The following is a 26,214-nucleotide window of genomic DNA, read 5'->3' on the forward strand; positions in this document are numbered from 1 at the left end:
GCTGTGATCTAGTCATGTACATTAGGATAAGGAAAAACGTAGTTTTGACTTGTACTGTGGAAGGTGTCCTTTTCCTGTCAGGACGTGGCACTTTTGATCGCTACTGTCCCAGTCTTAGGCTCTGCCAAGACACTTCCCACAAGCTTGCATCATACTGTGCTATTTCAATCCCAGCTCTTTATGGAGGAGATAGCTGCAGAGGTAATAAGCTGTTTTCAAAATGAGCATAAATTCTCAGAGTTCAGAAATTAAAGGGCTTTCTTCCAATTTTCTTCCCACTGGGCTAATGAAAAAGAGTGCTCCTCAAAATGAGGAGCCAGCATGAAATCACACTCTGTGGCTGCACCACAGATTTGCTCAACGTATGATTCAGCAGTGCTAGCATTTGTGCCTTTTGCTTCTAACAGGTAGGTATACAGATCCTATGCTTTACACAAGTCACCATTCTTCAGCGCGTGAGCGTAAAAAGTAGCACTTTGGTACACGTGACTGGAGCATATTTTACAGTGTGAACACTAACAAACTATTTAATTAATCATTTAAACTGCCACCAGTTCCCAAAAAAGATGAGCTTGATTTCCATTCTGCCTCAACCGTAACAGACAATTTGAATTTTGATTCCAGTTACCATTTAGAAAAAGGGAATATTCACGTTAGCCAAAGTCCTGCCAGTAGCTCATTATGTCTTGGGTAACTTGATTTTCTGGGCTTCTCATCCCAGTTGTACGGAAGTTCACCCAACTTTTGATCTAAAGACAAAACAGATCATGCAACTTCTATGGGTTATTATAATTAAGAATTATATATGAAGCAGAATAATACCAGTTTGTTTTTCAAGCCACAATAATAACAAAGCAATAACAAGAACAGATAGCTTGTACAGACTATACATGCATTTCAAAGTGTATTTGAAAAGATGTGGAACTATCTCAATTTCTCAGATTTTTTTCTCTACCCTGCCCTTTCTCTGTCAGCATTGCCCTTCTGTAGTCCCTGCTACTGGTTATAACACTGCGTATAGAGGTAGGTTAATTTTTGCTACAATACCTTGAATGGATTTGTGGGGTAATAAACCAACAAGCCAACTGATTATCAACCACGACCACACCCTAAATGAGAAAATAATAAAAAACCCACCAAGAATAATCTGATGTTCTGATCCCAGGTCCACACCGATACCTTCTATGTTGTCTCATGCATTTCCATTACTTAACAAGAGCATAACTCTCTAAAGCAAAGCAAAGGCAATGGAAAGCTGTGGTAAGAGACTCTGCTCTTACGGTATTTCTGGCAAAACATTCTCAATTTTTTTTAAGACTTCCAGAAGTCCTGTGTTGATAAGATCAGGTATTAAGAGCAGACCACCTCTTCCCCATCTGCAATTATAATTTTCCCCTTTCCTATATCTTAGCTTTTGAATTGCAGAAACCAAATGTGATTCCACAAATTAAGTTTTAACACTTCTGGTAAGTTTGAGAGAGCCAGATAAAAAAGTCACCTTGAGAGTCCATATGAAAAACATATCACCTGACAAAATTTCTTTCTAAACTGAACAAGTTTTATGAAATAAATTGCTTATTTGATCCACATGCTCAGAAATAAAGCAGAAACATTAAGAGAAGATGGCTTTATAAATGTAAGCATTTGTGTAATTTTATCAATGAAGTGTTATTTGATTTGGTATGTGGAACTGTCAAATCTTGGAAGAGATGTAATATTTCTTTCCAAAACTAACATAAAAAGTACATTCTTCTAGTACCAAAGAACTATATTGTTGGCTTTACAGATATTTGAAGAATACAGAGGTGGTTGTAGAAAAGATAGGTTTTTAACTTTGCAAGAGAATGACTAATAGCAGGGAAGATAAAAGAAACAATATACTAACACAGCTAAGCATCCAAAGAAAGTTCCTGGGAACAAGATGAACTAGTGTGTATATCCCAAGAAAAATATTGGCACCTCTGCTACAAACACAAGTACCACATGGTGAAAAATCTCAACATTGCTAAAGGATAGATCACACAATAACTTAAGATTTTTCCCTTCTTGGCTTTTAAGGAGTTCCTGAACACGGTGAGAATGTTTAAAATGGGAATGTTCTTCAATTTGGCAGCACCCAAGTAGGTCCGGGAGAGGACGCGTAAGAAATCAATTCTCTAGATGAATGTTAAGTTCTTTGTTTTACTTCCTGCTTTATTATTTTCAAAATTCTTTCCTACAAAATAAATAAAGACAAGAGCTTGCTGATGGAGTGCCAGTAGTCTTCACCTGGAGTGACACCTGACTGAGAAATACTAGATCTGCATTAAAAAAAAGAAGTGATCAAAACAATGCACTTGTTTTTTCCTTCTTGACAGATTTTGCTTGCCTAAGCAAATTACTTTGATAGGTGTTTACTTTGCAAAATTAAAATAACTTTTAATTGCTTGACCTTGCCAAATTCCAACCTGACAGGTTGCTCCAGCCGGCCAAAACGCAGAAGCAGTTTCACCACAGAGGTAAGGGGGACAGTAGCTCTCTCTCCTTTCCAACTGACACCATCAACATGTGAGTTCTGGGAAAAACAGTCTCAGGTTGCCCACACAACTACGTATCTCTGTATTCGTTCCCCAACATAAATGTGTCAGCAACCAGCAATGGCTGTATCTTGCTACATACATGCCTGAACATTATTGCCGAGTCATTAAATAATTTGGAAACTTAAGTCCCCAGTGAAAATAAAATGCCAACTTGCACTGTAAGCTTTTTTTTTTCATCCACATGCCTCTTCACGTTTTGTTGGCTTTGCAAGTGTTCAGTAGCAAAATGGTTAATCATTTCAGTATGATAAACTGGAAAACAACATTGTTATAATGGATATAAACCATCTCACTGTGATCAGCCTCTTGTGACTCACTACAATGAAAGTAGGGTTTGGGTTCTCTTTGTTGTATCATCATTTTTCTATTTAAACTATTTGGCCAAAACCACTAGGTAGTATCAGGTTACTTATGCCTGGGGGAAAGGCAGCCATCCAGCTGCTAAAGGACATTGATACTGCAAACTATTCATAACCAAAATTGTACCACAGAAGTAGGAAGATCTGAGAGTGTTGGACAACTTTCAGAAAGAAAGGTGGTTAAAGACTTCGACAAACAGATCTGAGCAAATGCCTGGATTTTCCAGTTTCTGAGTAGTTGTCTATTTTGTCTCTTGACACAACTTAGCTCAGAGCTTCATGGCGTGATGGTGTCTGTTACCTAAATATATTTATTTGCATTTAATTTAGATAGCTCTACTTCAGTCTGCAGTACAGGCATACCCTTAACATGGTCGCACCTTCCAATGGGGTACTCGTTTCCTTGATGTAGCCAACATCTGCCCCTCAGCCAAAGTAAGCATTGCCATTACCTTGCCTCCTTGTAGGGATTATGGGGAGGGGCTAGAAAGCTCAAGGCCCCTTGACCACCAATGCCCAACAGGCTGGAAGGCACATCTATGCTGCAGATTTTGAGGGTCTCTGCAAGACTTTACGTGGCAGAGATCACTTCCCACACAGTCCTTGTCCTCCTGATGCTGAACACACCACACAGAAAAAAATAACAGCAATCTAGTTCTCCAGTGTGTTGAACTATTAATACAAAAGTTAGGATTTTGTCCCAGTTTAATTGCCAATCCTGTGCTAAGCTATGACAGATTTTAACTTCAGACTTTATGGCACAATATCATCACAAAATCATCACAGATCAAGCAACCAGCAGGAGAAGGTGCAAAATGAAATACTGAAGTAACTGACCTGACTTCTACAGTTCCCTTTCTTATTCTTTCTCCTCCCGCTTGACAGGCTTCTCAGATCATGCTGAATGGCTTAATCTTTAGGTAACTTCAGTTGATTGTACTCTGTCATATTTTATCACTACATCTCTTTCAACCTGGGTGTCTAGGCCACGTAAATCAGTGGTCTAATTAAACCTAGTGTAGTTTCATTCCTAATCTGCAGTACTAACATAGTCTGTTCCCAGCAGTGGATTTTTGACTACCAAAGTATGATGCCTGTTGCATGGTTAACTATTGCAAATTAACTGCAAGTCCCAAAAGAAGCTTAATTGTCAAAAGAAGTTAAATAATCTGAAGTTAAAAAGAAGTAATACCAGAGCTTCCAGCTCTATTTAAAACACAACTCACTTCTTCTATGTTCAATTAATTTATCGCCATGAGCCTCTAATCTTTGTAAGAACTGCTATATTTTATTTCAAATGTAAGCTCTCATGCAATTGCTAAACTGAAGATGAAATACAAGAAGGCTACTTTAAAAAGAAAATTAAATAAACACATTTTGTTCTTGTAACATACCTACAAAAAGCAGACTTCTTCTCTTACATGTTAAAATAATGGTAGATACTGGGTCCTAAAACTTTTACAAAAAAGCAAGCTTTTTGTTTTAAACCCATTTGACAGTCATAGATATAGGAAGCACGTGTTTTTCCTGAAGATCAGTTCCTGTGCTTTCATTAGCTGGCCAGAAGGTGGTACATAAAGACTGTTCAAATAGAGGAAGTCAAGTTTTTTTCAACATTTAGAGAAGACTATGCCTGATAAAATAATTAATTCACCATATATATGTGACATAATACTATTGTTTTGTAATTAGGAATCATTTTAGCCATGTTCTGAACACATCTCATGTAAGTGATGGATTAAAACCTAATTGTTTTTCCTTAAAACGTAATTCTATTAAACAAACATATTAATGAAGTAAACATGAAGTAAACACAGTTGCTTATGCAGCTAAGCATACCTACGTGATGAATTACAAAGCAACTTTATTTCCATCCCTGAAGACATAACATAGATATGACTGACATATTTTTACTATGTCATCTAACTTTGTCTCAGCAAGGTGTGCTCAGTTCAAAGGTTACCAAGCCTAATGACTACACCTCAGCCTTAGTCACTATTACTGCCAGGGGAGTACCTGCACTCCCAGTTTGGCTAGGCGAAGCCTGCGTGTGAGGGGACAGAGCAAAGCTGGGAACGCAAAGCTGAACCTGTTTCAGCAGAGGGATGGATAAGAGAATGACAGGTTCTCTAGAGAACAAATCCCTCTATTTCATCTTTTATCCAGAAGGAGAAAATGGAACAAACGAGAACAACGAAGACATGCACATGACATTTGTCAAAAGCAGTTCCCTTCAAAGTACATTGGACAAGACAAACAAAGTCAGTCTGCCTCTGAAGATACTTTCGACTTAGCTTCTATCCACAGAGGCCTGCTTCCTTCTCTGCTTTTAATCAGCAATACATAGAGCGATGTATCCTTCAATAGTGGAACTGCCAGTGAAAGGAGAACACAGAGCTCATGAAGAAATAATCTGAGAACAAATAACGAAAGAGAAATACTCCTTCTAGCCCCGGATGTTTCAGGAAGTTCATATTATATGGCAAGCAGAATAAATTTGTAGCAAATCCTACAAATGCAAAGACAATCCCACTCCATCTTGGAGGAGCTGATACTAGCATGTGTTGAACAACCTCTCTTTTACAAAGTTGAAGTTACAGAAATCTGTCATACAGACAATATGTTGTAATTTTTCAAGAAATATGTAATGGACTGGTAGCAAAATACAGAGGTTTGCAGACCTCTTAAATTTTGTCTTCAGTGCTGGAGATAGCACCATGTGGAATAAGCCCGAAACTGCAGTGCCCGTCTGCAGGTGGTAATGTGCCAGCTACTGGATCCTCTCAGAATTTCGGATCATATTAAGCAGCATAAATTTTGAGTGCAAAGCAACACACTATGGCCTCATGCATCAAGTTATGGACCAAAAAGGCAGGTGCAGTACTTGCATATAAGCATGGGGGTCTGGATCTATTGAATAAATGCAAGACGTTCCCACAGCCAAAGGAGAATTGAAAGCAGGAGACAATAATGTGTGTTATAGGTTTGAAACACTCTGGGTTTGCTTACTGCCAGTCCATCAGTTCAGAAAATGTACTGGTAGTGACCACAAATAGTAACACCAGCTGATGACAACTTGGTAGTCAGTGCAAAATAACTGCCTGTTCTCTGATTTCTAGACAAACAGTTTCTGCATTACTAAAGCCAGCATTACCCCAACTATTTGCTCAGTCTTGTGCTGTGTGTAGCTAAAAAAGACAAGTCAGAACACAGGGATGTCAAATAAGCCTGTACCAATGCTCAATTCACTGCTTTCAAAAATAAAACAGTGATGTCCACCTTTGGTCATCATTTAGAAAAAGGCAGGACAACGAATATCAGGGAAAGAAGGAATGTGTTTTGCTTGATGACTGACACAAAAAGGTACAAAATTAAAATGTATATTGATAAACAAAGATTTAAAGATAAAAGAGTGATGGTAATGGAGGAGAAAAAACAAACATTTGTTAACTTTATATCTTCAAAATGTACTGTTGCCAACAATTTCAGACACCTCACATTTAAAAATAGTAGCACTAGCTTCCCCATTCCTGCACTCAAGGCATTTCCCAATATCAAGTTTTATATTATAACAAGTCAGCATCTCACATTCTGTTTGCCAGACCTGCCTGCATATCTCAGGTTATCTGGGCAAGAGGTAATATCATATTTATACACTACTTTTACCCCGAGCAATAGTAAGATGATTAACAAGTTATGCCACTGCTGTTATTTAAAAAAACACAAAGACCCATTTCCCATTTTCTAATGTAAGGCTCAGCAGAAACTTTTATTTCAGATACATATTTTAATAATTTAGTTACCTGATGAACTGTAAAGGCAGATTTGTTCCATAGACAACACAGCTGATACGCTCATAAATTATGGAAGTTAACAGTGCTCCATTTTTCCCTGAAGCTTATGCTAATACTTATCCCACTGTAGCTTGTTATGCATATATTTTCTGTTTACAGTGCAGAGATCCTGTAACTAGCCAGTTTGGCCAGTCTTGACTCAAAGCATATGGGAGCTCCAGGCTACAGTGAAGTTTTATGAACTAACAGGTGAGATGCTCAATGCAAAGGTGAGAATAGCTACAATAAAGCCATGTATAAGTAAATTTCAGGGTTTTTTTAATTGCTAGTGGGATTTTTGGCACACAACACAAAGGACTGAAGAGGACTAGTTTAACAGTGTGAGAAAACAGAAAGGATAGCTTGATCTAGGTCTAACCCCTGACCTATGTAAGTATCACTGAGACTGCACCTGCCAACGCAACACCCTCGCCCTCAAGAAATAAAGATAATTACAGGTGCTCACAAAGCAGCATGATGCAAGGCATATGACATAGAAATGGTCTGCAAAATCTGAGGTGATAATCTGAACTGTGTGATTGTCTAAATGACCTTCAGCTAGCAATTTATGCCCTCTGCTGCTCAAGTTTCCTCTCTGTAAAAAAAGCAGAAATACTGATGTAATGGGAAGTGTTAATGGCTGTTGTCAAGTGCATCAAAGCCATTACAGGTCATGAGAAAGCTTTTGGACTTTCTAGGGACTGTGCAGGCTGAATGGAATAAGCAAGGGAGCTCCTGTAGGGAATAAAATAATTGGAGACAGTAGAAGCTGTGGCTCTTGGCTAAGCAAAATTTAACTCATGTGACAAGGAACTTCCTTGTGCACTGGCTGATTCCAAGTATAGGTATCTGTATGAGTACAAAGAGAAAGGTGGAGAAGCTGCAGTAAACAGCTAGGACTGGATGCTCAAGTACAGGACTGGCTATGAACTGCAAGGAGAAATGCTGGGCACTTGCTTCTTACTGTTTGTTCCTCCCATATGCTGAGAAACAGAGCGCTGTTCACATTATTTAGAAGTGAGAAGAACTGCACTAAATACACTGAAGGTAAGCCAAAAAGGCCTCTAGTACCAGCCAGCAATACTTCTGCCTGAGATCTACGTACGTCATATACGTACGTCTCTTTTCTAAAGAGAGTGAATGGCATGATTCCCTTTGCTAAGACTGACCTGATACTAACAGGGGGCAAAACTGATGATATGCAGGAAGAATGTACCCCTCCCAGCTCTCAGTGGAAACTCTCATATTAATTAATTATTTAAAATTCAGTTATTTTTAATGCATCTGCTTTGAACAGTGTTGTAACACTAAAAATTATGATCTGGGAGACACGTTCTTATACAAAAACAAAATACAGAAAATACCATTATTATTTTGTTAGGAAAAAACAAAGTACTTAATGCCTGATTTTTCTTCAAATAAACGGTAAGGACTGGAACAATGAAAGGCCTGAGACACTGAGATCAAGTAGTAAGGTGGTCTGGAGAACAATTTTAAGATGGAATGAGATTTGGGAATTTTTCCAGGAGTATAAGATGAACATGGGGCTCATCTTGGGATTGTAAGGCCATGAAGACTATTTATACCTGCTCTTCTAAACTGTACACCAGAAAGACTTAAGTATTGTCTTAAGTAGAAACTGGGATGACAAAAGTATGTAGCTGAGAGTCCAAACAAGAAAAGCTTTGCATTGTGTGCAAATACTGTGAGAAACCTTGTAGTTTCCAAAAAGTTACCAAGATCTTGGAAATCAAACTCCTGCTGCAATAGACACTGAAACATGCTTGTTAGAGTCAGATAGGCACCACTTGACCCTGGAAATAAAATTTGTCTTCAGAATACAAATTATGCTGTTGCTAACATGGTTTCAGCACTGAGTCAGGGTGCTGCACCACTGGTTTTCACCTCTCAAGGCCTTTAAAGCTGTGGTTTGGGTATATGCTGAGCAAGATGGTTTAGGGAGATAGGACCTAAGAAGTATTCCCTCTGGTGGTAACCTGACTTCAGCCTCCTTTACAGTGACACTCTTCTCAGTTTTTGCACATCCAGGAAAGCTACAGCGATATTACAAGAGCTGTCCTGGATAATGTTTATAAAAGCACATCTGTACTGGCAGAGTTTGCGCCTGCCCTGGCAGCCTCACTAGTATAATCATGCAAATACACATCAACAACTAACTGAGCTGACCCAGCTCACCCTTTGTATGCGCATAATGAAAGGAGTCCCAAGGATGGCAGAAGACAAGAAAGTTATCAGCACATTCATCCACATATATTTTAGTTAACTGCTCCTGCTCTATGGCCCTCTGACCCAGTCTCCAAGCCTTGTTATCATCCCATGGTGCTATCAGCACATCATCTCCAACCCAAGGCAGCTGCTGACCAGCCCAGGAGTCTGTTATGAGGGAATGGCTTGTTTTACAATGTATTGCTCTGATTGATGAGGCCATTGCCCCCTTTCCACACTCATCTGTTCCAGGTCTAGGACTCCCTTAGGGCAGCCCTTCCTTTAGCCCAGGCTCCCACCATAAAACCCCAGCTGTTGTGCAGCTACTCACAATTACAGGAAATCAACAGAACCAAATACTGGGCTGTTATCTATCTTATGTAATTTAGAGTTTTGTTTTTCCTTTGCATGTGTGTGTGGAGCCACCACGGTACAGAGGATTATTCAAGGTCACTTCACAGAAGCAGCCAAACAGAAATGATCCAACAAGCCATTTCTTCCTCTCTCCCTTGGGCCACACTGATGTGGTTACAGTGAACAGAAAGGCATGGGCCTCACTCTTAAACGTGACAGTTTGACCAGAAGAGACCCACACATGAAGAATGGAAAGAAGTGCCTCATGATATTATCACAGTGCTCTCTGGTGAGAAGCAAAAAGTAAACCCATGCTTCCTTCCTCTCTTCACAGATCGTAACTTCCCATCTTCCCATCTCTAGCCGGCATCTTCCCTCCAAGCTACGATTTTGCTTGAGGGCAAAACAAAGGGCACACTGGGCTCAAATTCCCTTATAATAGCCCTGCATAACTTCTCAGACACACTGATTTCTTTTCTTGCTGTGAAGTTTTAGCTCCTTCCATTACCACCTAGTCTTATCTTTGTGTCCTCTTTGTTCCCCAAAGGATGCTCCTCATTTTTTTGACTGGTGTGCAGAGAAGGAATTCAGCTTGTGGCTTTGCCAGGTAATCTGTTTTTCTTTGTAACACAGACAAAAAGAGTGGAAAACATTAATACAATCCTGTGGAGAAGAGACCCAAATGTCAGCCATCTCAGTTAGTGAGCCCCTTTTATACATATATTTGTGTATACAAACGTATATATACACAAGAAAGTAAGCTGTCAGCTTTAAAGGACTGAACAAAGAATCCTGAAAAATTCTGTCCTCAGATAGCAGATATTAGGATTTAGGCAGAGTACAGGGGCCAGGTGGGACAGGACTCTGACACTGCTAGGGCAATCCCTGTACAAAATACATCACATAAAAATAAGTCAAAATAAACTGCTTTCTAGAACTTCTGCATTCATCTTTGTTCTTTGATGAGACCTAGCAGGTCTTCAGGGTACAGGAAACAATTAGAGGAAAAAAGATAGACAACAAGATAGGAAACCTTATTGCCTGTTTCACCAAACCATGTAGCTGCTTTGGTGGCAGCTGAAAGACAAGAGCTGAGCACAGAATGTGACCCATGTGAAGGAAAACAACACGGGCCCCACAGCTGCTGTGCCCTGTAAACAAAGCATGGCTTTCTGAAGGGCCATGTGAGATTTTGCAGAAGAGCCCCGAAAGAACCAAGGTCTGCCTGAAACAACAGGGATTAGAGAAACGAGGAACATAGGATAATAAGATACCATGAGGATACTGAGCTTAAACAGAAAGGTACCCAGACTATAAAATGAAAAAATAATTATTAATGTATTCCCATAAAGAGATGAAATGGACATTCAAGAAATGAATGGGTAACAAACACTTAACAGGTAACTGAAGTACTCTAAACCACTATTTTATTATCCAGTGGCACAGGCTAGTGTAGCAGATTTGACATTAATTGTGTAAGAACAACACTGCTATGGACAAGAATGCCTCAATTCACTAGTTATATTAATGTTTCAAAAAACAAGCTGATCACTTCCTAGGAAAAGTGGGTTTTTTGCTTCATGGGATGAGGTTGCAGAATTGTTTTAGTATATTATGGAAAGGAGGGGGGGGAGAAAGGAAATTTTTCTTCTCACTGGCTTATTTAGATATGGTGGATAAAGTACTGAAATGAAGTGTCAGAAATAAATGTCAGATGAAAATGTACCAGCAGCAGACTTCTCTGGGTTAATGAGTCTAGAAGAAATATCTAAAGGGGTTTAGGAACACGATGTAATCTGATTTTTGGCACTGCGTCTCCCCAGTTTGCAGGTTCGTAGCACACATGTAGGTCACATCAAGGTCAAATGGTGAAAACTAAAAGGCCAGTCATGTGGGTAAGGACATGCACCTTGTGGAAAACTTTGAATTTAACATCTCATGTGAAATGGCACTTCTTGTACTATTTGTTGAGGAACACAGGCATGAGCACTTAAAGTAATGAAGAAGAATTCTGCCATCACTCTGGCTTAAGGAAAGTGTCTTTCTGCTTGGGACAAAGATTGTGCTGGAAGGGAGTGTGTTTATCTGAACCAGAACTTTAATGTTCTAGAAATGCTGACAGCTTGGAAGATTAAACCCTATATTTACTAACTCAGCAGTATCCTCCCCCTAAAATTTCCCCATCATCTGTGCATACAGGGACAACCCTAGAAAACAAGATATATACTTGACGTGGCAAAATCTGTGCCTGAGCTCAAATCTGCTGATGATTTTGGTTATGAAAGTTGGTTCACCCATAAAGCAAATTTAAACCAAACTCTTTCATTTACAGGATCTGCACAGCTGTCAAATGGCAGCAGCCCCAGCATGCTGGGTAAAAACTGTGCCACAATGTCCACTGGGTGAGCCAGTCTACTTGTAAATAGTTTAATGAGGCATCAGGAAGCAATTACTGAATCCTAGCAAAACTTAATTATGCTCCCTCTCCTTCTTTATGAACTATCATTTAGGAGAAGCTAGAATAATTTTTCTCCTCTCTCCACAACAGTTAAAACATGAATTAAGGGGATTTTTTTTCCCCCCCTATAAACTTTCAGCCCTGTTTAGTCTCTTCTTTGTGCCAGGCCTTTTGTCTTCGTGGATGAGGCTGCTTCGAGGGAAGCTGATGGAAAAGACAACTGTCCGGCAGACAATAAAGCTGTCTTGCAAACCAGACATTTCTGAATGGAGGCAGGGATGGCCGAGACAGAGGCATTCCCGACCTGTTGCTATAGCAGCGGGGTGAACTGGCAGGACCAACAGCTGCCTCCCCCATCGGGGCTGCCTCCCACCCCCCGCCGGGGCTGCCCCACCGCCGGGCCACGGGCTATGCGCAGCCATTAGTGAATGGGAAGAAATGTTAACCCCTGCTTGTCCTCTGCCAGCCAGCGATGGCCGCAGGATTGCTGCGCTGGTGATAAATGGTCCCCTCTGGATGAGAAAAGCAGCGGAGCCGGCAGATGTGCAGCTGTGGGTGCACAGTGGGTGCTTCCATGGAAGGTGTTCATTCCTCCGGAGTATTTGCTTCTACAGACAAGCCTTGGCGCTAACTGCAGAACTGGAAATAGATCGAAATACCAAGCACCAAACAGATTTAAAAAGTAGCATGCCTGGAACTGGCATCCTTTTGGGTCCACCAGGAAGAGTGGAGAAAACACTGCATGTCCTTGGTTGTAGTAATTTTCTAGGAAGCTCTGGCTGGTCAGGGATGCTGAGTGGTGGTTTTGCAGCTTTAACATACAGCAAAAACTAATCCTTCGTATTTTGTCTCTTTCTCCTGCACAGTGTGCTGCCATTAGCAAGTCATTTAATGGAAGTGGCAAACACTTCCCGAGCACAAAGAATAAATATAGATAGCATTGGTAGCATTATTTTTAAATTCAAGGCAGTGTTTAATAGGAGGGTAGTTACTGGAATCCTGTATGCTTTAACTAACTTTGGCTCTCAGTATCAAGTCTCTCTGTACGTACATGCAGCTCTAGAGTATGCAGATTTATGTAGTTCACACCTAAGACTTGCTGTCCAAACTGAAAACTTTTGCTTGCTTTTGTGATAGGGCAGGCATTTTACTTATGATCTTTGATGGAAAAAAAAAAATAATCAATTGTTATCCTCCTATTTTCCTTCTTATTCACTGTACTGCCCAGTTACAGCAACAGAGGGAACAACATCCCACAGACAAAGCAATTCCCTTTCCAGCCAAGAGCAGCCTTTATTTTGATTCAGTTGGAAGAACAAGGATCCTGCCTGCTGCAGCTGTCTACTCCAACAGTTTGTAAAGTACATTCATGTGAGTACACCAAAATCTGCGTGTTTCTTTATTGCCTTTTCGGCCTCCAAAGCAGACTGAAAAGCTCTTTGAGAACAGGAGCTCTCATAAGAGTATCTGAACTTCAGGTCAGGACAGAAAGTCTCCTGGATCAGCATTCCTGACAACATTTCAATGGTTCTCTGTTGGTCCCAGCTGGAACCTGTACATGCTGAGGCAGCTGCAAAACAGACAATAAGCTAAGCTTAACTGAACAGCTTCCAGCCTTGGAAAAGCTCTGGAGTTTGGCTTAAGTTTGGGAAGGAGAAAATTCAGGTTGATTCTTTTCATCTACATGACTTCATTCGTTTCCTAGCAAGGGACCACCTGGAAAGGGGATCACCCTTGGATGTCCAGATGCCAAACTGATTTCACTACTCTGTGAAGATTCTCCTTGGCTGGCTTGGCTGCCTGCACTCTGCCTGATGCAGCAGATAAAAGACACATAAAACAGAACTCTTGTCTTCTGTGAGCAGCAATTTTGCTGCAGAGACACAGGGGAGCCTGTCTTGCTACACTGAGCCAGTAGGAGACACTTCTAGATAGAAGTAATTCTGTACATCTCATTAACTGTCATCTACAAAAGTGTTTTACCCTGAATGGTGTGTTCGATAGTACATACCTTGGGCTAAAGCGCATAGATTTCACTTAGGTAAAAAGGATCAGAGGGAAGTAGGGCAAAGTTACAGGATGGAAGGCATCCTTAGAAGCAGTGATTCTGGAAAAGATCTGAATACTACCTCTGGTATGGTCCTGAGCCTAGAAGAACTAATAGGACTTTGGAAGAAATAAACATGAAAGCAGAAGGGAAATAATTTCACTTGCATATATAACATGGCCTGGTTCCTGGTGGACCACTATGACATCATCTCTCATCCCGAATTCTGGGATGTAGAAAAACTTATGAGGGTTCCAAAAGGATCCACAACTACAATGGAATAAAAACCCTACCACACAGCAAAAGACAAAAGCTCAATGTATTTAATCTGCTCCACAGAAGACTCAGGAACAGTAAGTCTGTAAGAACCTACACAGAAATTCAGAGAGGAAAAACTGCTGTGATCTAATAAGTGATATGTGGTAACTTGTAAGGCAACATGGAGAACTGAGATCAAGAGTCATGCACAGATTTAATAGCAAGAGCAATTGACCATCGAACTGATCTATCAAAAACTCTGCACAGTGAAGTCTCAATGTCACAGGAATGCTTAAGGCAGGTAAGACTATTCTAGTTCTCACAGGAACTAAGTCAGGAAGTGCTATGTTTTATGATATGCAGAAGCTCCAGCGCTACATGATCACTTTAAAGCCTTCTGACCTTTTAATCTGCATGGGAAAAAAATACTGTAATGGTTATTTAAGTAGCTCCATCTCACTCCCCTGTTGCGTGATGAATTTAGAAATAGCTGAATGAAATTTAGTACTGCTTCCTCAAAGAAAACATTAATGTAACAAGTTTAAGTATGGAAAACTGGTGTCAAATTGAGCATGTAAGAAATAGAAAGTAAAAGTTACAAAGAAAGCCACACCAGCATTCAGGAGGCCAAATATACCTGTCTGTGAGGTTGTTCTCACACAATCTGATCTCAAAAGTGCTCAGACACACATGCTCCTAAACATAATGATACTATAGTACAAATAGCTGTTGAAAAATAACAGAAGAAAAAAAGGAGTTGCATAAAATTATCCTTTCTTACAGATCACAACATAGCTGAAAATTGCTTTTAGCACTTCAGAACTCGGTTCCAAATGTATGCTTATGTGTAAACCCAGCTGCTTATTCCTGTGTACACAAGGGCAAAGCATTTCTTGTGTTTTCAACAAATACTGAAGCACTGAAGTCCCCTAACAATGCAACGCTTGAAGAATCTGAATGGCTCACTCACCCACTGAAATTCTATACAGACGAGGTCAGAGCTGTTTATCTCGCAGCAAAACCTGCTTCCAAACCTTCCCTTGAACATCTCAGCAGCCAGAGATTTCCATTACCCCTTCAGCAATATTTGGAGAAAATGAACAAAACTATTTTTTTGCATGTTTCAGTTTATCTTCTTATACTACAGACAAGCTTTTATCAAGAAGGAAACAGCCTACTTCTCCTCCGTCCGATCAGAAAAGAAATAACCTCCCACAAAAGTTCATGAACCAAACGGCCCTCCTCCCCCACATCCTCCTCGGCTTTAAAACACATGAGAGTTTGTACCAGTGTAGCAGGCACTATACATAAGGCACAGGAGGTCATTAGATGCTGATTTAGTTGTATATATACAACTTGCAATCCCCTTTTTAATCACTTGTTCCCAGAGGACCAAAAGTCCTTGGCCTCATCCTACCAGTACTCACAGCATCAAACTTTTCCTGTAAGTAAAACTTTCCCAAGTCAATACTATGATGTTAGAGGTTCTCTTGGACTTCATGGGTGGAAACGCTTCTTCCAAGCCTTCTCTCTCTGTAGTTCAACCATCAGCCATCCTTCCGTCTACCCACTCAGGCGCTTACCGGCCCCTGCTGCTCTAGTACCTTTCTTTTGAATGAAGTTTACACGCTTCTCCTCCCACCGATACAAAACACCTACATCCCGCCGGCTCTCTCCTTGCTGCACTTACCCGCGGCTGAGATAACTTCAGGTGCGCGGTGCCAGCGCGGGTGCCCCCGGCCGGCGCTGCCCGCCCGCGCCCATGGCCGCCTGCCGTGGGAGCCGGCGGGAGGTATGCGCCCTGCGTGCTGCAGCAGGAGCCCTGGCTCCGCGCCTGCCAATCGGCCTCTTCCCAACGGGAAGGCAGGGCGGAGAGATGAAAAAATGTGCAGGTTACGTTCCGATCTGGCACACCCAGAAAAGCAGGAGGTGGGAGAGAGGCAGAAAGGCTGAGAGCGGCAGGCTGAACGGGTGCAAAACTTCACGTTAAACGCTGCCAAATGTTTTCTTTTTATCTCTTTCGTAGAAAAGCTACCTTTTTTTTTAAGGGCAAGACTAAACCAAACCAAACCCAAAAGTATTTCGACTGATCACCTTGCAAGAAGTACAGCAGGCTGCTCCCTGTGTCAGCAGCTGAATCACCGCTTCCAGTTAACTCTTCAGACACTGGCTGGTTTTAGGACTGGGATTTTCTTCAGTGCTCTCAGGTGAACTGTTCTGGATTTACTCCAGATTGGGTAAATATGAGGATAACTTTTAAATGCAGAGTACTTACCACATTTGAAAAAAGTCAGTCAGACAGTCAGTCATTTTTAATCTCTACTTTTGCACCTCCTTGAAAATATTTTCCCATGTCTCTGTCAAGTTGGAGACTGGTTTCTGATCACTAGAAGTACATGGGATTCACATGCAGTCTTGCAGAAGGAAAATGAAAGGCATGAAAATCCTGTTTCTAAAGACCAAACAAGACAAATGTATGACAGGGATGACAGGATATGTCTGTTTGTGAGAGCAGAAGATTAGACTTCATGATCCAGAAAGTTCTTCATTTGTTTGCATAAAAAACAAATGAAAGAAGGAAACCTACCCTATGTACACCAAACAGCCAGGTACACCAACACAGAGTGTTCCACCTGCCAAATATGCCTCTAGGTCTTGTGACATCTCCCATTTTAGCCTGCATTGTCTCTGTCCTTGTCCTCACCCCAAGCAGTTTGGATATAAGACTAAAAAAACCCAAGGACAATCTGTCAGTGCCTTTGAGGAACAGACAGCATCCTTCCGCTCCGTTGTGACATTTATAGAGTTTACTCAGGTTCTTCTCATTTCCCCTTAGTGGTTACTATGGAGAGACAAAACGTATTTGGGATTTTAACACACAAAGGAAAACTGATTGATTGAAGGCAAGGTTATCTGGATAATTTGGACACTATGCCAGAAAATATCTGGCTTACAGATTAATTACTGACTTTATGTTTAGCCATTAAAATAAATCAGTATAGAAATTATTTTAAGTACACTGAATTAACTGCAGAAACAGCAGAGCATGACAGCATGCACAATCAAAAAGAAAAGACCAAGCTACAACTTTTGGGTTTTGGTCTAATAGTAAGTGTAAATTAAATTATGAAGGGAGGACAAGATGATGGAATGAATGAGTACATGATCAGGTTCTGTAGAGTGTGTGTTGTACAGGAATCGGTCAGGTGGGAAAGATGCAGAGTAGCATGCAGCAAAGCTGGTGCCTGTCAGCCTGCAGCAGAAACACAACTGCCTTACTAATGGGGTACACATTTGTGTGGGAAGGCGACACAGCAGAATCAGTGGTTAGATGCCTTTCCTCAAGAAAAAAAACAAACAACAAAACAAAGTAAGAGTACCTCCCTTTGTGCCAATCTCTCCATCTAGGTTTTTTCAAATTTGAGCCTATAATGCTCACCTATAATTAGATAATTAATGGCAGGGCTGGAACATTTGTTTTCTAATACCCCCGGGCCTGCCAACCATAAAGCTATCCCTTAGGAAACACTGTCACTGCTCATTTCCCTCTTGCACCTTGTCATAACAACTTTACAAAGCAGATAGGGCTTTCTCTATCAGTGTAAGAAAAAGTACTTTTTGTTTCACAGAGGCTAAAAATTCCCAGGCTTGTAGCAAGTTGAGGCTAAGGCAGAATGAGATGGAGAAATTAGCCCAAGGACAAACAGCTTGAACAAAAATTGTAAAGGTGTCAGGCTTGAACAAATGTGCTGGCTGGAAAAGCTGAAAACTCAGACCTGCTCTTGTGACTGTCTGGATGAACAATGATCTTTTTCTCATTTTATCCTTCTTCTCCTCTCCTCAGCCAAGGGAAACCTTTATGTAGATAATTTTGTCTGCTGCTCTGTCTGTTGCCTTGATCTTTTTGTGTGAAACAGCGATGTAAGATGAGCAGGGAGATGAAGTCATCTTCCCCTAGACTCCTCCTTTTGTTTCTTGTTCCCAATTAAAGTTCATAATTAATCTGGCCACCATGACAGAGCACTGCATGGGGTGCTGAGATGTCGTGGGCATACTGAAGCAAGATTGTTTCTCAAAGAACAGTGTTTTCTTTCCTCGCATGGTATTTAGTCTCTTGACCCTATGTCTGATTAAAAAAATCTTTTAAGATGTGCACTGCAATTAATTCAAATTAGGAGTGGAATCAGATGTGTGGAAAAAAAAATCTGTTTTCCAAAAAGTACATATAGTGAAGTGCTGTTAATATCTCTAAGCTGAACACCTCAAAGACTGTCAAAAGCCTTTGTAAAAAAAATCATAAGGATAAACTCACTCCAAAATGCCTGTTAGGGTGGTGACTCAGGCTTTCTGCTTGGCTGTGGGAAATTTAGGTTCAGCTCCATTCTTGTTTCACAAGAGGTGAAATTGAGCTCCATGTCCTTCATCCTAGAGAAGGTCCCTATCTGCCCTGGTGTTGCCAATTTGGGCCCAGTCTGTCAAAACCCCACCTTGGGCCTTGGTGAAAGTCCTGTCAAAACCAATGCGAACACAAAACTTTTCCAACAACCCCTGCAAGAAAACTAAAAACAGCTGATCAGTATCAAGTATTTAGTTCACCCCTTGCAAGATTTTTGTTTTAATGTTTGACACTTCTTTGGCAAATGTTGTTGTAGACAGCTAACCAGGGGATCTTGTACTCTTACTGTTGACAGCTTAATGGACCTCATTGCAGGACTGAAGAGTACCTAAGCTGTCCCAGCTACCCACGACAAGGTCTATTTTTCATCACATCTCACCAGTCTTTATTCATATTCATCCTTACAAAATAGGAAACCTGGATGAAAATCTGTTTCAACCTTGTTTCTTGAGGCATTTGCAGCATAGATAACAGATAAGGACTTGCTCTTAAGCAGTATCTTGTCCCTGCTGGCCTGTGTTCATCCTGCAGCAGTTGAGAGAGAGAAAGAACCAAGCCCAGCCTGTACAATTTAGCTGAACATGATCCCATGTCAGACACATTTGGATTGCATTTATATTTTTTCTTGCAACCAGCAACTTCTGAACGGGCGCCATCCCAGGATCCTTTTATTGGGAGGAAAAGATGGCAAAATCAAAGCTCAGTGATCCAGGATGGATTTATGGAGTACCATCCTGGCAGAACAAGGTGTTTTAGGATGGGATACATTCAAAGCAAATAAAGCACACAAGGAATGAAAGGCATCAAGATACACTGGGAGGAAAGATTAACTGAAAGGCAGATAATCTCAACCATGTAACACATGGCTCAATCCAGGCACTAGTCAGAGCTAAACTCAGCTTCTCATGACTGAAAATAGGAATAGCCAAACCCACTAATATCCGGGGGCTCTATGAGCAAGGACTCAGACAGGTTACTGCTTGTTATATGTTCCCACGTAGTTGAAACAGTGTTTTGCCAATAAGCGTCTAAGATCTGTGAGAAGAATGTGTAGAGAGGTTCACAGGCCACAGACCACTGCCCAGCTGGTACAGTTCTCATGCTGGGAACTCAAAGAGATGCCTCCTTCACCCCCAATGGTGTCTTAATGGTGCCCATCATTCAAATCCATGCCAGCCTTGCTGTGCTTAGAAATGGATCCTTTTGGATATATCTCCTATCGCATGTAACCAAGTCCTTCTCTGACTCTGAGTTGCAGGCGTAGTAAGTTCAGTTCCCCACAAAGACAAGGCTGGTTCAGAAGAGTGTGAGAATGTTATTTTCCTCATACACTGGTTGGATGTCACCTGACAGAAAATAGTTCTCCTAGTGCTGTGTAACAATCTGTGCTGCAGGCTGAGAAGACCTGGACTCATGCTGGCAGTCTACTAGGAAATGAAATAGACAAAAAGGAATTGCTATGAATGTCTAGAACAAGGCTATAATGATGACAAGGTAGAGTGCATTTGGATCAGGATCGGGGCAAGGCCAACAAGGCTGTCTGCTATAGACCTCCCAACCAGGGCAGTGAGGTGGATAAGCTGTTCCTAAATACCTGAGTGAAATCTCATGGTTGTTTGCCCTGCTTCCGGTGGGAGACTCCAACTTCCCTGCTGTCTGCTGCAACTACAACACAGCAGAGAAGGAACAGGCCTGGAGGTTCCTGGAATGTGTCAAAGATAACTTTCTGACACAGCTGGTAAGTGAACCAACCAGGCAAGGTACCCTGCTAGACCTGCTCTTTGTGAACAGGGAAGAGTTGATAGATGTGATGATTGGAGGATGTGTAGGGCCTCAGTCTTTACTAACAGGACGAGTTATTTTGAGGGAATCTAATTCCCTAAGCTAGGTGACAGTCAATCAGCACCCCCAGGTCCCTCTCTGCTGCGCAGCTCTCCAGCCACATCTCCCCAAACCTGTAGCACTACTGGGTGGTGTTGTGACCAAAGTGCAGGATTATGCAGCTGTGAAAGACCCTGGCACCAGGGCAGGTGTCTGTACGCGAGGCAACCCGTGACTCTGTGGGAAGCCCACCATGGACTGGCTTGCTCCTGACTCATGAAGTAGAGGTTGGTGGAGGACTCTCTCCCATGGGAGGGACCCTGTGGGGAAGCAGGAAAGGACTGTAAGGAATCCTTCTTCCTGAGGTGAAAGGAGCAGCAGGACCCACCAGCCTGTGAACTGACTCTAAACCCCATCCCCTGTCCCCCTGTCCCGCTGGGGGGGAGGAGGGAGAGAAACCGGGAACAAAGCAATTTGGGTGCAGGAAGAAGGCAGAAGTGGGGGTAACTTATACAAGGAATCCTCTTTGTGTTGCCTGTGTCCTGTGTGCATTTGATTAGTGTGAAATTAAATTCACAAAACAGTTGAGTCTGTTTTACCCGTGATCTTAATTGGTGAAGAACCCTCCTTGCCCTTTGTCTCAACACATGAGCTGCTAGTTGGCCTTTCCCCTTCTTACCCCAGTGTGTGTCTGTGGAGGGAGGGGGAGTTGGGTGAGCAGCCACGTGGCTGGTTCTTTGTTGTCATGTTAGGCCCAAACCATGACAGGGATGCTCAGAAAAAAAAAATAAATATTTGCAACAAAAACCCATGAGTTTGATTTCTGTTTGATGTCCTGAAAGAATCTACAAATAAAGAGCATGTAGGACATGCATATGCACACACATTAACAGACAGTCAGAAAGAGAGAGCACTCTGGCTCACCTGCTGCATACTTCCTCTGCCCTGTGACTTTAAGGCACATAAAAGGGAAAGGCTTCAACCAGTGCCTGGGGGAAGAAATCTGAAATCTTAACTCCTGACTGTAATGAACGGGAATCATACCACTCCCTCCACTGCAGTAACACCAGGGGGAACAGATACCTAATTTGAAGAAGCAACAAAACCAGTGCCAAAGTAAATGCATCATCCTCAGGATTTATGAAGAACAAACACAATTTGAAACCTTGGCCTTTCATTCTTCTGGAGCAAAGCAAATTCTGACATGCTCAAGAAATTACAGATTTGTGAAACAACACCTAAGGCTTTAATGACTATTACAAAAAGCTCTCTGCTTTATTTGGTATTAGTTGTAATAACTTTATCTTCAAGTGGAAGGTGATTTTTCAGACGTGTATAGTCTGCCATGATACACCTATTGTAACTTACTCATGGTTGAATAAATAGGTGGTGAACATCTGGACCACAGTGTTTGGAAGTGGAAAAAAGCCTCCCTAATGACAGACATATTGCATAACCAAGTTTCTCTACACCAATTTAGAGGAACCTTTGGCCTATTATGTTTCATAGCAGGTTGCCAGCACAGATGGTGACTGACAACTGGGGGAACCAGCTTTATCCTCATCTGCTGCTCATTTCCATAGGATTGGGAGTTACATGCCAAAATGCGCATGCTACTGAATCACTTAAGGGATGCTCCAAGTGGCTTACTTTGAGAGCAATAGTTACACCAAAGGATGGTGTGACCCTACCTAGCCCAAGGAGACAAGTTGCAGAGCTACTAATTGTGTTCAGAACATGACAAGCCAAACAAAGGCTTTTCACATCCGAGGCATCACGGTTGATTTGTCCGGGTCATGGTCTGAACAGATGATGGGGCCAAACAAATTGTCGAGCCCAGCTACAGGAAGTTTAATGAAGACTTGTTCAGTCAGCCTTATAAGCAAAGAACTCTGCAGGGCCTAAAGAGGCTGCTCTGCTTTCAATTGGACACAAAGGGTGCTAATTTCTAATCTCTGCTCCATTTGATGCTCTTTAAAATTCATAGCCAAATTGTAAAGTATGAGAAGCTGAGGAAAACAAACATGCACTTGATAAAGGCAGCCTTTGTATTCAAATTTCTGTGGAAGTAATCACACAGTAGGAAATTATATTGGAGGATCTTCACTGTTCCCATCATTTTATCTCATCACAGGAATTAAAAATTAATTTATCCTTATACGCTAGTAATAATAAGAAGAATGATCAACAGTCCTGCCATTCATCACAGAGGACAGTAAGATAGCAAGATACCACAACCATAGATCATTGCCTTAGTGATTCTAGCAGTTATTTTCCAACATATTTTCACCATTTGTTCATTATTTTGTACAGGTGTTAACCTGACATTTACTTTAAAATAAAATATACTAGCAGATTCACTATACAGCTTGGAGGACTTAACCATTTCTGTATATTCACCATAGTGTTTTTCCTTTAAACATCTTCCCTTTTGGTTGCACATAGTCAATATGGAAACTGGCTTTGTTAAAACACATCACAAAGTCAACTCCATTTCTGTGAAAAAAACACAGATTATGGCATTTTTCAAACAGAGCTGAGATTTTCCGAGGTGAAGGCTTCTAAAACAAAAAAGGAATATGAAAGGAGTGTAAGCTTCTTTAGTTTTTCAAGACAAATAGTGAGGAATATTTACCTCCCTATGATTACTACGCATTAGATTAAAAATGGCACAATAACTTATTTTACACTTTCATTTTGCTTATATGACAGGTTTGGTGTGACTCTAGTGAACTTGACTGTATTAGCTGGCTCTCTAGCATGTTGCATGAGGTACTGTAGGTGATTACACTATTAAGTCTTGTGATCATCTGCCTCGAAAACTTGCTCACTGACTTGAGTCACATTTTCCCAATTCATGCAACAGGACTAAAATAATAACATTAAAGGAAATACTGATTATTTATTTTTTTTGGAAGGTGGGGGGATGATTTAATGAATTTTGAAAAATTAAAATAGCCACACGATTTCCATCCAGAAAATTGAATTTTAAAGGAAACACCCTTATTCAACAGTGGAAATCCAGATACAAGAGTCAAAGTCCTAAAGCACAACACAGAAAGTGTCTAGAAACACACTGCAGTTTCAGATTCCTTTAAGGTACAAAAATGATCATCACTGATTAATTTTAAGTGACACTGTAGGGCACACATTAGCTACTGCAAGAATTGGTATGTATTTTCTCAAAGAGTACCATTACTTCATTGCTTTGCAACAGTTCTAATGTAATTACCCATTCAATAAACAGCAATTTAAGTTCTTAAGAAGAATATGAAGAAATACTTCTGCATGCAGAGGGGTCTTCTGCCAAGTAAAGAGGAATGACAGGCTCTTTTTACCATCACTGTCAGAAGGCAAGATGCAGCAGGTTCACTCACTAGGAACAAGTTGAAGCTGCTGGCATCACACTTCTTTAGCATTTAAGTTATTTAAAATTGGAAATTAATAGAAGTAACGCAGCACCCAGAAAAGGAAAAATGAACAGGAAGGGAGAAAATCCAGAGGTGGAGGAAGGGACAAGCGATCTTGTGGGTAAAAGAGCACTCCTTAGAGCTAGGTGATAGATTTTTGAGATTTCAGTAATGGAAGGCAAAGTTTTATCTCTGCCCAGAATCTCTCTGCATCACAGGTGTATCTAAGTCCTGTAACATAGCAAAAAAAAACCCCAAAAACCTGGACAATTTTAGAAATTTGTATGAAGCCTACAGTTTCCAATCCAAATGATCCCAGAGCGCTACATGGACTTCTCTAATGAAGTACAAACTGTATGGCGAAATAGCAGTCACCTCTAAGAAAGAATACAAAGTCTTTGTAGAAGTGTACAAAGATCAGCAGGTGAAAAATACCTTTATCTCCTTAAAACTGCAAGGATACGTAGGGAAGCAGTATCATTTACAATTATCATACCTGAAACAGAGCTGCCTTTCACTAGGAAGCCTTTGCTGGCTCCCTTTTCTTTTCAGAAAGTACTGGCAGGCAAAATAGCAGAGCCACTATGAAACTTTTCCATAAAGCAAGGGATGGGCTGGAACACATGGTTCAAAGCTGTTCACTACTTAACACCGTGAGAAGGAATTAAAGCACAGAAAAAGTACAGCCTAGCGATACATCATCACATTTCCTTCATCCTCACTTTTTTCTTGGAAAAAGAAATCAAGAGGCACCTAAGCTGGGTTTCTGAGTACAGAAAGAGAAGCCTGCTGGGACCTGATCCCATGCTGTTTGACTTGAAGTTTCCTTGGAAGTGAGCCCCAGCCAGTAACAGGTTAATCTCAAGTGCCTTTGCTCTGCTCTCCTCTCTCTGCCATGAAGGAAGTGTTGATTTCTGCTGACTTGCTTTTCCCTTTTATCCAGCAGACAAGGAGCTACTGGCTCAGGCAAAATGCCTCTGCCCTTCCCATTTCTCCCTTCGCACCTGTTGGCTCCATTAGTTCAGCTTTTGGGCTGCTCAGATGTGCGAGACAAACTAGTTTTGTTCTGTGGATGCAGCTGGACTGTCAATCTCAACTAAGCACAGCTAACACTTTTGCCCCAGCAGCACCCCAGCCCCTGCCAGGCCAGGGACAGCTTGGCAGGGTGCAGAGGGGGAGCCTCAGCTGCAGGCAGCAGCCAGCTCTGCAGAAGTACAGGAGAGCCTTACGGGGCAGGGAGCACAGCCCTGAACATGCTCACAGCTCTGCATTACAGCCTCTAGAAACTAGCTACTTCAGGTGTCCTTCCCTGCAAAACTCCTGCAAAATGCACACAGAAGAAATTGCATGGTCCTTGAGCATCAATGCCTTGCTAACTGAACTGTCTGGTGAAAACAGAACACACTCAAGAGGACACCTTCATTGTATTTCCTTAACCCCTGTGCCCTCCCAGTAGCCCCCTGTTACCACCAGCATCACTCTCCTGGAAAAAAACACTGCATGCTTTGCCTCTGATTCTGCTCGGTTATCAAGATGCCATCTGGTGTTGATGCCTTAACTACAGGCAACCTGACCTCTCTTTACTAACCTGCCTTGACCTTTATGGGAGGTCAGCTCATCTGACACTGCCCATCTCTGAACTCATACGTGACTCATCAGGAAATCAAGTGCTTTTCACAATTTTTTAACTATGCTGAGACAAACAGACTGGTCCCTGCAAGTCTGAGGCACAAAACAGCCAAAGGACCTGAAGCAGATTTCTGAGGAAAATCAACAAGTCCCATAATTTCAAACTGAGCAGAGATAGAAGGTGTACCTATGGGGTTTGGCCACATCACGGGGAGGCTCTTGTAATCCTTGATTCTCTGTGAAGAATTTGCAGTGACACAGGTTTTAGCAGACATATGATCTTAGCAGAGTCCCAAGTCCATAGCCATGCTGTTACTCTGTCATTGTGTCTTCACTCTTTTCTTAGTCATGCTAAACTGGGCAGAAAGCTGCCCATGAATGACGCAATCTGTATTTACCTTAAGGCTAGACATACCCATAAAGCCTGAAGTCTACCACCAGCAAGGACTGTCCTATGTATACAGAGGTAACAAGTTCACAGCTCTGCTGGAACCTTCTCAGCTAAGCATAGTAGACTGCCTGGTTTCAAATACAGCCTTTAAAGCAGTGCAGCTTAGTGGCTTTATCAAGAAAAATATATTCTACTGACTGAAGAGTCCAATTACAGAATTTGCTGAAGAGACACACCAGCATTCAAAGGGGAACAATGTACACATAACTGCGTCAACAGAGTGAAATGCCTCTGTGCCTCTCCCTCCTCAGAGACAAAGAACTCAAAAGGTTTGCAGGGAATCCTGGAGGTCTCCCAGGATACACCATAGTTCACGCTAATAATGTGTTGCTGGAGGCAACCAAGCCTGAACCAACAAACCAATCCAAGGGAGGAGGAGTGACAGGTTCATGA

The 26,214-nt window shown here is 41.5% G+C and overlaps 1 protein-coding gene across 1 annotated transcript in view; it reads right to left on the reverse strand.

Annotated features, from left to right (window-relative positions):
- Nucleotides 1–26,214, reverse strand: part of STON2 (stonin 2) — a 55,098-nt gene that overhangs the window by 10,449 nt on the left and 18,435 nt on the right. The gene's annotated exons all lie outside the window — the stretch shown is intronic.

The sequence above is a fragment of the Chaetura pelagica genome, unplaced genomic scaffold, assembly GCF_000747805.2.
Source record: "Chaetura pelagica isolate M959 unplaced genomic scaffold, ChaPel_1.0 scaffold11, whole genome shotgun sequence".
NCBI lineage: Eukaryota > Metazoa > Chordata > Aves > Apodiformes > Apodidae > Chaetura > Chaetura pelagica.